This window comes from Maniola hyperantus, chromosome 17 (assembly GCF_902806685.2).
Source record: "Maniola hyperantus chromosome 17, iAphHyp1.2, whole genome shotgun sequence".
Taxonomy (NCBI): Eukaryota; Metazoa; Arthropoda; class Insecta; order Lepidoptera; family Nymphalidae; genus Maniola; species Maniola hyperantus.
Window position 1 is genome coordinate 4,894,305 of NC_048552.1, and position 15,411 is coordinate 4,909,715.

Below are 15,411 nucleotides of genomic sequence, written 5' to 3' on the forward strand. Positions count from 1 at the left end.
CTCTTGTCTTTCTCTAAACAAAATTTGGAGATTCTGCAGCTTTTACTTTTTAATATTGCTAAAAAACGACGGAACATGAATTTCACATTTAAAGACTCTAAATATTAGTGTACGCTACAAATTTAAACAATAGACTCGCGACTGGCAGCTACAATCACGAGGTTTGACAGCTCTAAATTAAATTTAGAACTGTCAAACTGTGTCTGTGCTTTTCATATTACGTTAGTATGTAGAGGATGCGAATACCTACTCTAAAATTTAGGTGTGCTCAGAATCAGTACCAATATCAACGCAACCACTGGCTCTCGACGCCCTCGACACTTAACTTGACAATAGAGTATTATTTGGTTGATATCCATGCATGTAGCTCTTTCTTTTAAAAAGAAATGAAATTATAAAAAGAAAAGTACCTAATTGTACAAAGAAAAAGTAGCTTAATTCTCCAATTAGATTTTAACTGCAAATTAATGCTTACTATTTGTGTTGATTCATATAACATTGTAGAATAATTATTTCCATTCAAACAATATTAGGTGCTCCTTAAATCCAAATAAGGATATTATGCTCTACCATACATGCTACCTCTATTGAAGCCTGTTGACATAGAGCTAAAGGCTATAAGCGCTTTAATGAGCACGGCAAAAGATCAAAAGCTTTATTGAATCCGTATGTGAACAATAGGGGAATAAGCAAATTTAATGAATAACGAACAAACGAGCGGATTAATTAATTTATGAGTGACTAAGATAGTTAAAATCCGGATCCGGAGGTCACTGTATCGTTTCTTCGTGTAGTTAACCCACAGGCTGCACGTGTATAAGGACGTACAATACGCTCTAAAGAGCGTAACCTTAACACCGGTGGAGCAACGAGCAAACCTGCGGGCTATCATGTTTGCTCTTATCGACAGTGCCTTCCGTTCCCGTTCAACATCTGCATCATCCTTGAGGTCGGAAGTAATCACGTGCCCCAGGTATCTGAACTGCTCCACCGTGCCTAAAGAGATGCCAGAGAGTAGCACAGGTGGTACATTCTGAGGACGTTTTGTACCGGCGGCCTCAAAGACCATACATTTACTTTTTGTAACATTGTATTTCAAGCCATGACGACCTGCGTATTCCTCACAAGTCTGTACTAGTCTCCTCAGTCCACAAATCGACGCACTCAGCAGCACCATGTCATCTGCATAACTTAAATTATTTACGCAAACGCCGTCAACATGGCAACCGATACGCTGCTTGCTGAGTGCGACGATCAATTCATCCATGTACAGGTTAAATAGAGTTGGAGACGTTAACCCACCCTGCCTGACACCACATTCGAGCTAATATGAATCCGACATTGCCCCCGCCCAACGAACACTGTTTGACTGATGCGCATACCAATATTGAAACATATTGACAAGTTCGTGTGGTAATTCTACACGCTTAAGTTTTTCCCACAGTAGATCATACGCCACCATGTCAAAAACCTTGGATAAGTCGAGGAAGCACGCATACACTGGTGTCTTGCGGTCTGTGCAATATTTGACGGTGTGCTTAAGACACAGTATAGCACTTTCAGTAGACAGTTGAGGACGAAACCCAAACTGGTTGTCATGAAGTGCTACATATTTGTTCAACTGTGCATTAAGCAAACCGTCAAAAACCTTGGCCATGACCGTGGCAAGAGAAATTGGTCTGTAGTTACTTTTGTCAGCCAAATCACCAGTCTTATTTTTCACAATGGGTACTATCACTGTTTTCATAAGGTTGTGCGGCAAGTAAGAATGGCTCACGCACAGCGAATAGAACATAGCCAGTACTCTACAAATATGAGATCCGGCATGCTGAAGGTGCTCGATGCTCAGTCCATCAGACATGACTGATGCTGCTCAGACAATCAACAACTGATATAACCAAATTGACGCATTAGCTCTGAGGCTTGAGGTATTCAGGAAATAAGTAACGATTAATGATGTGCCGGATCATTAAAAAAGTAACCAAAAACAAAATGTCACATAGGTATGAGTGACAGAGACAACGATCTACAAATCCGAAATCTCATTCTAAAGGTCGATTCGATATACATTATTTTCTGCCGTGTACCTACTGTACGTGAATATAACCGCAACAATCTATATTCTATACTAATTATAAATTCCAGAAGTCTTTAATTTCCTACTGTAGCATCTTAAACAACCTTAACAACATAACAGTAATAATTCTTACAAACATTGAATTATTGTACTAACGTAGAGCGGAGCGAGACCAATAATTAATCTATGCGTACCTCTCTAATTTATAGTTTTTTTTACTTTTAATTTAGATATAAAAAATATTTCTTTGTACACCGTTGGCTTTCTATTAAATAAATATTGCTAACGTACCTCTCTATGCATTTGAGCAATTTTTTTTATTAATTAAAAGTTTGTTGGCTAGATAAAGAGAGAGTGATGTGTTTATTCTACGCTTATTCCACATCATGCAAGAGTGTAGTTAAAATTAACATTCGGTTTTGTATACAGGAAATAAAACATTTTCATCGTTGCATTTTTATTTTTGTATGTTCACAGTAAAAGCCATTAGTCGTGTACTGAATTAAATGCGAGCAACCTACTAGTTGTTATTCGAACTACAATTGTGCAGTTTAAAAACACGAAACACTCATGTTTCTACGACCATTTTTACAAGTTTGTTTGGGAATGTTTTAGTGAAATCCACGCACTGGTTGAGCACTGGCATGCCAATGTGAGATTTGCTCAATTATATCCTTTTCATTTCACATTTTATACATATTGGATTGGTATAATATTTTCAACAGCATATGACTCCGAGTTGAGTCCGTTTTTCTCTCTATTTGTATTGACATGTTTTTAACACTACTGTTCTTTCTGTTCGTAAAGTCAAATGTGTGAAGAACGTGTCTTCTCCTCATTCCTCAGCTGGGTCAATCTTTTCTGTTTATGCAATGCTTTATCAGGAGCTTACTTTAAAAAAAAGTTTGTATAAAGGCAAAAATTGTATTGTACGTTGGACTGGGCAATTGTGCATGCGAATAAAGCCACTTACATCAGTGGCTTCTTTCCCACAGGACTACTATATATCGCCCACATTTTTTCCCCCATTAATCTACCCCGAACAATGCTCGAACAACACAAATTCACTCGGGTTAAAGGACAAGTACTACCGTTTGTTACATTATATTGAGATACGCTACCGGACGCACTCGTGCTACGAGATCAGTATGGGCTGTTAGCCAGAATGGAGGGCTGTTAGCTCGCGACAATGAGAGCCATATTTTAGCTTGCAAGCGTCCGGCGTCACGCTCTACAAAACAAAACGATCCGCTGATAATCTTCTCGACATTGTATGAGCGTTTCGACGTTATTGTGTAGATAAATGTATGCAATTTGTGTTCAAGGCCTTGGTGTACAATACATAAATTTTACGTTCCTCGAATACCGAGCAATATTATTGGTATTGCTCGGTATTTCGGGTATAACCGAATCATTGAGTGCATCTACGCACAGGTCGCCACAGGTCGAGATAGAAATCGGGGAGGGGCACGTGCGGGTGTGCAGGGCGTTCCGTCGCCTCATTCCCCAATTGCCATCTTGACCTGTCGCGTACTATAGGTGTGTGAGAAAGTATAATATCTTATACATTGATGATCAGTAATTAAAGAAATGGCGAAGACGCCATATACTGCGATATCTCGCGATCGATGGTACATAATCGATCGATTCCGGGTTCATATGACCTATAATCTGATGCCTTACATACATATACGATATACCTACGTATCTCTAGGGAGATAATATGTCAATCGGAAAACTGATACTGATCTACGAGTATGACTAGAGGGTTTCACTGGGAGCGAGATAAGATTAAAGCGACTATTCCGATAGTACCTCATAATTAAACACGGTTATCGGAGTCTTTCCTGTATTTTTTTTATTACTTATTTATTTTTCATCTTGATTAACGTAATATTTATTTTGATCGACTTTAGACGCTGGATTCGGGCGGCGCGAGATCGTGGCGTGTGGAAGAGCTATGTCCAGCAGTGGGCATCTATCGGTTGATAACAATGATGATGATGAATTTAGACTAGATTTATACGTTATATCTGAAACATCAAAGAATACTCGCTGATCGAAATAATCTCTAAAAATTCGAATGATCGCAATTGCGAGATATCCTTATATTGTTTCAGTGGCAGTTATCTGATTATGGCATTGTATATTCTGTGTAAATAGGGGTACCTAATAGCCTAGTGGTTAAAACGTCAGCCTTCCAGTCAGAAGATCCAGGATTTGATCCCGGGCACGCACCTCCAACTTTGCAAATATCCTTGCTTTAACGGTGAAGGAAAACATCGTGAGGTAACCTGTACACCTGAAAGTTTTCCATAGTCCAAAATGTTCACTAAGGTGTGTGAAGTCTGCCAATCTGCACTTAGCCAGGTAAGTTGGCCAAATCCTTCTCATTCTGAGAGGATTGGCGTGAGTGATAGTGAGGTGAGCCGGAGATGGCTTGATCATGATGATGTATGGTGTACTTACTTCGTAGATAAAAATTGGTTTTCGCGGAGACCAATCCTATTAGGTACGGGTACTACGGGTGCCGCGAGCGAGATTGTTACCCTTGTGCCGAAGTTTTTACCACATTTTTTTGTCATTACGAATATTAAATTTTAATCAGGGTCCTAAAATTCTATTGCTAGGGGTGTTAATGTTTATTGCTATTTGGGATTGGTTGAGCACATCGTCACATCATTGTTATCTTTGCCATGTCATTAATAAAAGAATCACCTTATTTGCATAACAAAAGCTAGCTAATCTGCTATAATATATTATAGTCTTAAAATTTGTTGTCAATAAAGATAAAATAAATTATAAAATACTGTTATGACGTGAAACGTTAAAGCGCAAGCTTAACAATGGCTGTCCCCTAGGGTGGCAAGAGTAATAACATAATCAAATTGTCCCGCGCATCTGGCCTGGCAGGGGACAGACAATAGCTACGCACCAATACCCCCGATAATAGCGCCGATACATGCACGGACAAGGTGATTTATTACACCTTAAACGGATTTTCGGTGCATATTTGCTATATCGCTGTTCTGCAGTGTCCCCTCTGACAAGGGAGTCTGTCTCCTTACTATTCGATACATATTTCAATTTGTGCAAATCTGTCAAAATTAATTTATAATCCGCGACAGGTTGAGATGGCACTCGTGGAATGAGGTATGCAAAAATTATAAAATATAGTAAAAAGCAAATATCTCATTTCTCGTTCAAAGTGTTGCATTGTAATATGGGCGTTTGAAAGTACCTAGTTTCGATAGCTGCAAAGTGTCGCTACTAGATGGCTTTAACAGTTGCTTCAGTACTGAGTGAACATACCTACATCACACGAGTAGATATTATAGACCAGAGGGGAAGCTTCACACTAGCTCACGCACACCACGACGTGCCACGGACGCTCCGTGCGCCCAGTTTGGCGGCAAACGGAGCGTCCGTAACACGTCGTGGTGTGCGTGAGCTGCGCTAGAGTGAGTGAACCTGCAGCCAGTTGCTAGTATGAAGCTTCCCCTCTGGTCTATATATCTACTCGTGTGCCTACATATCACAAATTTCGTCACTGACAGCAAGCGAACTGTAGCTTAGCGGTCAGAGCGTCGGGCGCGATGCCAGGAGACGCGTGTTGGAATCCTGCCGGTCCGCAATTTTTGGTATGTATTTAAAATTATTTTGAAAATTTCTTGAAGTGTAGGTAACACACTATAAAAATACGGAATCCTAATTATAAAATGTATTCCATATTTTATGCTATAACGCAAACTGTTATGGCACCAACTCTAACAATACCAGTCCCCTAGGAAGTCCGGAGTAATGATATAGCCAAGTGTCCGACACATCCAGATTGCAACCTGGCAGGGGACAGACAATAGCAACGCCCGAATGCCCTCGATAGTAGCATCGATAAATCCAGAGACAAGGTGATTTATCACTTTAAATTGTGTGAGAGCCATATCGCTCTTTGATAGGTGGTTCTACTTCAATGTTGCCTATCAAATAGGTCCAATTCAAACCGTCACAAACAGAGTTTGTCAAAAATAAAAATACTTTTGTCTGTTACACGTCTTATAGTGACTGCACACAAATTAAACTCAACAAATGAAAATTATTCAATTAAGTACTGTTTCAATCAATCAATCAGCCTGTTTGCGTCCACTGCTGGACATAGGCCTTCCCAAGAACGCGTCACCACACATGATTCTCTGCATTCATCATCCACCCACTTCCCACTACCTGCTTAAGGTCGTCAGTCCAGCGGGTTGGAGGTCGTCCCACACTGCGCTTGCCGATACGCGGTCTTCACTGCAGAACGCGTCTGCCCCAGCGGCCATCGGCTCTGCGGCAGACGTGGCCTGCCCACTGCCACTTCAGCTGGCTAATTCGTTGGGCTATGTCAGTCACTTTGGTTCTCCGACGGATTTCCTCGTTCCGGATTTTGTCCCTCAGAGAGACACCCAACCTAGCCCGCTTAGTACTGTTTATCTTCCTTAAACGGCTATAAAATATCAGTGGGTACAATAAATCTGTATAAATAAGTATAAAAGAATAGATTCACTAGTATAATTACTGAAACCATCATAAATTTACATACCTACCTAGGCAAACTGTTAACATCAGCTAATAAACCAGAATTAATGTATAAAATGGCTAATTTCGTGTACCTATTCATTAAAAGTATCCTGTAACAAAGAGTCAGCGATAAATAACAACCTTTTACGTCTGAGAAGCGAAATCTTTTTATCTTAGTTAATAAATCTTCAGGATGTAGCGAACCATATTCAGTAATGAGACGACTTGTAATAAGTATTTTCCCCATTCCTCTAAAGAGGACCCATGATTAATGGCAAATCGATATAAATAAATTAATCTGAAGCGTATTTATTAAGCGAGCATATATCAATATGTAATCTTTATTGCCAGAAGTAGCCAGCCAGGAAATGTATTGGATGTTTTAATGTATTTTTCCTTTCCGTAAGATTTTGCTATGGGTTCCTTTCATACAATTACGAATTTTTTCGGCCGATACTGTAGACTCGGAAAGAAAAATAGGGGTGTGCTAATGTACAAGGGAGAAGAAGGAAAAGGAATAAATCTGAGAAAAATAACGACTGCGTTCCCAAGCAGGGTCGGGGGAAACACGTAGTCATTTATAATTTAAGGAATGAAGCAAGGGTGAGCCTCTTAAAAAGCAATTTCCTTGCTGCCAACTTAATCCCTAAGGGAAAATGCGCAGGGTTCGCAAAAAATGATATCGCCTCTCTGGACAACAATGCGATTTACTAACACAATAGTGGGTGATGATAGAATGACAAGCGCATACACGCACTGCACTAGTGACGGACGTTGGCGTGAGATATCGATAAAATGCAGGGCAATATTTAACAATAAAATATAGCCATCGTTACTTCGCTGGACCGTCACAATATTGGGATAACACTAGCCGATCCAATATTTATTTTGTATCATGGAGAATTTTGTATGCAAATGGCATAGGAGTGATGAACGAACGGCGCATGATAAACTCTAGCGAATTCTATTACATTTTCTAGTTTCCACTAAAAGTTTGACTTACTAAAATGTTAACTGCTAATAAAGTTTGTAGAATAGCGAACATTATAATGTTCGGTGTTCCGGTATGATGCCGTTAAGAAGCCATTTAGGTGTATCTATATGGGTCTGCAAAACTTTCTAACTTCTGTCTCTTCCAAGTAAATGTGTCTCTTACTTTTTTTTCACTGTGTAAGTTTTCATTGATTTTATGATGCTTACTGAATAAATTGACTTTGTCTACCCATAAGTATTTTATGAAAATCACAGCATTATGTCTGTCATTTTTACAGGGCAAAAACATCGATTAAAAATTACAACAGTCAGCACTTTCATACAACAAACATTGATGTGACCCTTACTATTAGGGGAAAGTGGAAACACAAGGGAGACGTAAAAAGTGCAAACAATTAGAACGAAATTTTTATGGTGTAACCAACAATAGCACTCTATGGTGGCGACAGCCCGTTTCCATTTTAAATATCCATTTTGAGTATCGACAACCCCATTAGCTGAGAGCTCTAGACATCTGTTATTTTCACACTGACAACAGTTCCAGCTTGAGTATCATAATAATATTTGAAAAGCAGTGTTTGCGCTTTAAAAGTACAATCTCACACGATGGAAAAGATGATGCAGTAGCATCGATATAAATGACATGATAATATGGTCAAGCGAGCAAAATTTTTCACGGTTTAGAAACCAAATAAATCAGCGCCACCTCTTAGATACTAATGAACGACCCGTTTGAAATCCAGATCCATCACCGAGGTTGCATTGGTGCTATAGCAACAATGAGTTGGTGCCATTTTGCTTGTTCAATAACCCTGTCCAATGTCCATACGAAGTAATATATCAATGTACAGAGCTCCTACATTGTTATTAGTTGATTATTTGGAACGATTTAATAATAAGATCAAACTCACTACACCAAAACAAAATAATAAAAAAGTTAAACATTTTTTGACAAGTACCTAAGTTAGCTAATATCTTAAGTATAATATAAAACTTGTTTGCCCATATTATCATATACCAAGCTGTTATAAAATCTTTTGATATCTTGTTTATGTTAAAATACATTTAAGTAAACTTCATATTATACAGATTCAGATAGATACGCAAAGAAGACATTACGACATTATCTAATAGCAAGCACAGAAAGTAGCGGACTCAATTTAGCATAGCGAATGCTTATATTGTTGAACAAAATCAACGAATGTATTGAGTTTTCTGCATAAATTACAGATAAAGTCTTTCAGAATCGCAATTTGAAACCAATCGCATTCAAACTCTGGATTGGACTACGTAAAAGTATCCCCAGTATGTAGTATTTCTACGAGATTTATTTTGTACTTATACCTTTAGTACAAGTTTAAATATCCCGACAACGTTGTTAGTTGTCGGGATGTGTTGTCGTTAGTTTTCATGCATTTCGCAACTATAATATCAGAGTAAGATGGCCATGAGATGATTAAGTTGAAATAAGTTCGTTACTTGACCTTAGTTTAACGAGATTGATGCCTAATAGCAAAAGTATAACGCTTAAAATTTAACTCCCCATGTGCCATTTCAACGTTTTGTGTTAAATTTCATGACAAAAAGTACGATTTTAGTCCTTATTTAAAGGTGAAACGTAATTTTGAGATAAGAGTTGACGCATATATTAATTAAAATGTCGCGTGAGGAGTTACTTTGAACGGACTATATGTACTTTGATAAAATCTTTATAATATAGAGTCAAAAAGTCGCATAGGTGTCATTTTGTACGAATTATATGTATTTTGATAAAAATCTTTCAATTCCCAGATCCCACATTACGCAATCAATCTAACCAAGATGACTGGCAGCATGTTGCGGCATTCTATTTCACGCCAAGGTCACATCGTGCCTCAACTGGAATATTTATGACGCAAGGTTTAACAAGTCGCACGATTTGAGCTAGAATGTGCGACAGTACCCCAATGTCTTACTTACCTCACACTCACATCACTGACTTGCCGATTTTTATTTGACAAGCTGCTTTCACCAGACCTAGAGGCATTGCCAATAGATGTATGGGCGGAGTCAAACTTTATCGAAATTCACGAAAATCGTCAACGAGGTCTAGACGTTATTATAGTAGTTTAGCAAACTCATACTAAGATTAAAGCAATGTATTGTAAGAATTGAAGTACGATCACAAGTTCCATTTCTCTCCTGAAACATAAGCATCCGGAAAACAGCGTGGATCCTCGCTTTGCGTGTACCTATTCGATCTCATGCATTTAAATTCAGAATTAGTGAAAAGCTTTCTCGCGTCGCTTTTTTTGCTAAGGTAAGCAAACCAGACATTTTAAATTCGTTCAAAATAACAAATTTGTTTGGAACGTGATTGATTTGATGGATTTTAGGGTTCCTGAAGGGTGCCAACAGGACCTTATCATTAAGACTCTGCTGTCTGTCCGTCTCCGTCCGTTCGGCCGTCAGTTATCCGTCCGTCCATCCGTCTGTCAGCGGGCTGTATTTCGTGAGCCATATCCATCTATGAGGTAGATGGTTGAAATTTTCACAGAATGTGTTTCTATTGTCGCTATAAAAACAAATAATAAAAATTTCAAAATGACCGCCATGAAAATTAAAAAAAATTAAAAGCGTTATTTCTTGTACGATGGTACGGAACCCTAAACGCGAGCCCGACTCGCACTTAACTGATTTTATTTTACCTTTTGACCCCATTGAAAAATAATCTTCAACCTTTTTGGATTAAAGTCGTTAATACAATGATCCTGATTTAATTCTGCTACGATAGCATTTGTTAGAATTTTCTACTGAACTCTTTAGTATGTCTTCAAACTACTCATTCATCATCATCATCATAAACTCAGGTAGGTATAGGTTATCTCGATTGCATCTATCCTTGAATATCAGACAGCGGGATATAGGAACTCGGAACTTGGAACTATAGTTTGAAGCTGGGATTAAACTTTAATTAGTAAGTAGGTTACCTATTCACTGTCTTTCATGATGAAAAATGAGCGTTGAGCTATTTCAACTTGGGTAAGCAGTGCTTGTGTGCCTTTATGACCTTCACGCCACTGAACCATATCAATGTATTTCATAATTATATGAAAATAATTATAATTATACCTACCTACTAGTTAAGTGCCACCCATAGCATCGAAGCCTCAATAGCTCAACGGTTAAGGAGCGGACTGAAAACCGAAAGGTCGGCGGTTCAAACCCCACCCGTTGCACTTTTGTTGTGAGAACCTACTCCCAGTACAAGCTTTACACTTAGTGGAAGAAAAAAGGGAAAACATACTAATCATCATTGACATGGCTAATATTTTGAAAAATATGCAAAAAAAAAACATATCTAAAAGAATCGGTACTGAACATAATTGAGTACATTGGTGTCTGGACTCAGAGGCTTACCGAAAACTTTAGTTCTAATCATCGAACTTTTGACAAGAAAATCTTGAGATCATCTTTTCGCAATATTTTCGCCGCCATACGACAGTGAGAAAGACGAAGCCATTAATCCCGAAAAGTTTCCGAGGTATAAAAATTAAATTGGAAGTTTGCAAGTTAAATTGCTTTTTGAATACTTTGGGTAGCTCATCGACAAATCCATTATATAAGTCCATTAAGGATTTGCTGCGTTCCGCATTGTTAGTCGGGACGTGGATGATAAATAATATAAATTGCAATCACAATAATTTTGCGCGAGATTGTACAATAAGCTTTAATGATTGCCTGCGGCATTTTACAAGACATACCTATTTCGGAGTGTGTGCCCAATAACATTTTGACCCGGTTCCTCTTTCAATTTTCTACCGTCATACTGCAAGGCAGCCTCAAGGCCTGCATCTGTACGTAGTTTATATTCCACGGACGGAGATACGAAGCGGTTTGCTTCCTCGTTTCTAATCCGAAGTGCTAGGACATGGAACGCCAATTCCGGCATCGGTTTTCCCTTCCATTTTTAATATGGGTACCTTTAAGTCAAGAGTAAATAGGCATCTTCTAGGCAAGCGCGCTCCATCTTAGGCGCTACATCATCATTTGCCAGCAGGTCTGATCACAGCCAAGAGCTAGTCTTTAAATTAAAGAAAAACCTTTGAAGGTAATAGCGCTTGAAACGAGAAAAAATGATATAAAAAATCCCCACTGACTGTGGCAGTTTTTTATATTACCTACTGTGCACGGGTCTTCTCGCCGACTGGTTTATTTTTTTGCGAATTGGCAGACTTCACACACCTTTGAGAACATTATGGAGAACTCTCAGGCATGCACGATGTTTCCTCACGATGTTTTCCTTCACCGCTCTTTGAATACTTTGCTAGGTTCCTTGCTGCATTTGTAATATATTATACAGGCCCATTAAAAAGCTGCAGTGTTTCGCATTGTTAGTCCAAACTCGGATAATATAAAGTGCGATCGGGCAATAATTTAGCAAGTTTTATGGCTTACATCGAAACCCCTATTGTGTGCTGAGCTAAATTGGAATTGCTCGTCCGATACGGGTGGAATGAGCTGAAAACACGTAGTTACTTGGATTACATTCTGGTTTTTGTAGACTCTATCTTAATGACCTGGCGCAAATAAATGTTAATGGTGCTGATTTGGGCGTGCCCAACCAAAGCTAAACGAGATTAAAACATCTATGTATCAGTCTATTTCAGTACAGAGCAGGAAGAGGGTATCAGTACCGTTATTATAAATGCGAAAGTGTGTTTGTTTGTTGGTTTGTCCTTAAATCACGTCGCAACGGTTCAACGGATTGAGGTGATTTTTTGCATGGGTATAGATAAAGACCTGGAGAGTGACATAGGCTACTTTTTATCCTGGAAAATCAAAGAGTTCTCACGGGATTTTTAAAAAACAATTCCACGCGGATGAAGTCGCGGGCATCAGCTAGTGTTTAATATTTATATATTGAAATCACTTCGTTTTAAATGCTGAGGTATTGAAATGAGCTTAGTATGGCTGAAAGCTAATTACGTCCATTGCGCAGAGAAAGGTTGTATTTTTCAGGCATCTTCAAAAAGGATTCCCATGTGAGTTTCCAAGATTGATTGGAGGGGAAGTTTCTCGGAAAAAATGAACCTGGACAATAGAGAGGAAAGAGGAAGGATGATGTAAACCAGGTTGAAAAGTTCTTCGGCACACTCCCCGAAATAATATATATCCTGTAGAATACCGATAGACACGCAACTTTGCGCTGATGCAATGTGTTGAAGTTTAGAATTGACCAGTGCATCGTCACCAATGGGCTAACTAACACTTTGTCGTGTTAGTTAGCCCGTAGCCGTCTTTATGTTTAGACCTATGTTAACTTGATGAGGGATGTGCAATGTACATTGTACAGTTCTCAAAGTTAAAACAAGCTGTTAGATGCTTGCAGGCACAAATAAACTAATTTAACATGTAATTTTTGTGTTTTGAAATAAACTAAATAAATAAAATGTATTTATTTTACAGTAGGTAAGTAAAAGTAAGTACATGTATTTTATAATTTTGTAGCAGAGTTCAAATAGATTCGCGGTCAAGTGAGTATCTTTAGTACGTGACAGGTCGAGATGGCACTCGGTGTATGAGGCGGGCGGACCACCCGCACACCCGCATGTCACTCGCCACACCGGGTTAGCGCGGGGGCTGTGCGGGCGTGCGGGGCGCTTCCTCCCCGATTGCCATCTCGACCCGTTGTGTACATTATACTCAAGAACAAAATGCATAGCCTTGGTAAATTATATCTTTATTGTACTTATTTACAAAATGGTTTTAAAATTTCTAGAAATGTTCATTTATTCCTAAACAAAAACCCAAAGCCCTAGGTCAACGAACACCCTCGTTACTTTTTGACATTGACAAAATTCTCTCCTTACTCGCGGGACGAGAGCTATAGCCCATTGTAGTGCCCATATTTCCTTCATTGTAATTGCAATTTTTCCGCTTGACAGGGGTCGCCACTAGCAATCAGCATACCTTTTCGCGGCGAGAGAACGTAAATAATCTATCTAGAGACAAGTCGCCCTTTCCCGCCGTCAGAAAAATGTATTTGCGACATAAAAGGAGGGGGAGATGTTCGTTACGTTTTGTTGGTCCCTGGAGGACACCTCGGCGGGATCCTACTACATGAATGTTTTACGCTCATGTCACAGTTCTGATTTGTTACCACTAGGCGACAGGTTTTATGGGTGTTGTTTTACATTACGCGATAAAGTTGCTTCATTGTTTTTTATTTAGTGCCCATCATATATTATTAAACAGGGCTACCTGTTATGTTGAGTGCATTTTGTAGATTTTCTGCAACTTGTACGAGTACATTCATTTGCAAATCCTGGTAAACTAACTGCCTAAATTTGAAACAGAAAAATCGGTTTTATTATTCAAACTAGCCTATGCTCGGGACTTCGTCCGCGTGGACTACACAAATTTCAAACCCCTATTTTACTCCCCTTAGGGGTTGAATTTTCAAAAATCCTTTCTTAGCGGATGTTTACATCATAATAGCTAATTGCATGCCAAATTTCAGCTTGATCCATCTAGTAGTTTGAGCTGTGCGTTGATAGATCAGTCAGTCAGTCAGTCACCTTTTCCTTTTATATATTTAGACTAGCCCGAATATGCCCGCGACCTCTTCCGCATGGATTACACAAATTTAAAACCCCTATAGCAGCCCCCTTAGGGGTGTTATTTTCAAAAACCTTTTCCTAACAGGTGTTAACGTCATAATAGCTATCTATGCCCAATTTCAGCCCGATCCTTCCAGCACTTTGAGCTGTGCGTTGATAGAGTAAGCAGTCAGTTAGTCACCTTTTCCTTTTATATTATATTATTTCGATTTAATGCAAAATGCGAAATGCAATAATGTACGTAGCCTGATGCGATGGTTTAAGTCCCTGACGCTCTCGTCCAGTGCGATACTAATATCCTTTTACGGCTAAGCCTCGCAAAATACGGCTTAAATTGAAGCATGCGCGTAATGGAGAAAATTGTTTAATTTTGTTAGCTTGATTTAAGCAGAGTCCATCGTTAGCTCACTATGTGATATCAAATAATAAAAAACCGGTCAAGTGGGAGTCAGGTTCGCGCAATGAGGGTTCCGTACTACGGTCGTATTTTTTGACATTTTGCAGGATAATTCAAAAACTATGATACATACAAATAAATAAAAATCTGTTTTAGAATGCACAGGTAAAGACCTTTCATATGATACCACACTTGATATAGTTATCTTACTTAGAAAATTGAAAATACTAATTATTAGTTCATGACTACAATTTAATTTTTTTGGGTGAGTTAACCACAAATTCACGGTTTTCAGACTTTTCTCCGAATGCCAGCAATAAGACCTACCTACCTAAGAAATTTCATGATTCTAGATCAACGGGAAGTACCCTGTAGGTTTCTTGACAGACAGACAGACAGACAACAAAGTGATCTTATAGGTTCCGTTTTTCCTTTTGAGGTACAGAACCCTAAAAATAGATAATTACGGGTTCTTACATGATAGTAAGAACCCGTTATACATATCTCACACCCGGCTTTATTCACGTATATAGTCGACGTTAGCCCGACTAGTTTCGAACCCATCCGGGGTCCTTTTTCAAAAGGAGTCAGTTCGCGCACGCGTCGCGGTAATGGCATAACGTTTCACTCATCGGAAATCACTCACGATAGTTTAAACGCAAAAAAGTAAGAACCCGCTTCTTACCAATACACTTGTATATCCATACGTAAACCTGAAGTGTATTGGTAAGAAGCTTACAAAACACTGCACATCGAGCGACAATAACGATCGTCAGAAATTGAGC

At 38.9% G+C, this 15,411-nt stretch overlaps 1 protein-coding gene across 2 annotated transcripts in view; it reads right to left on the reverse strand.

The window, feature by feature from the left end:
• LOC117990041 (opioid-binding protein/cell adhesion molecule homolog) overlaps nucleotides 1-15,411 on the reverse strand; it is a 93,304-nt gene that overhangs the window by 56,910 nt on the left and 20,983 nt on the right. The gene's annotated exons all lie outside the window — the stretch shown is intronic.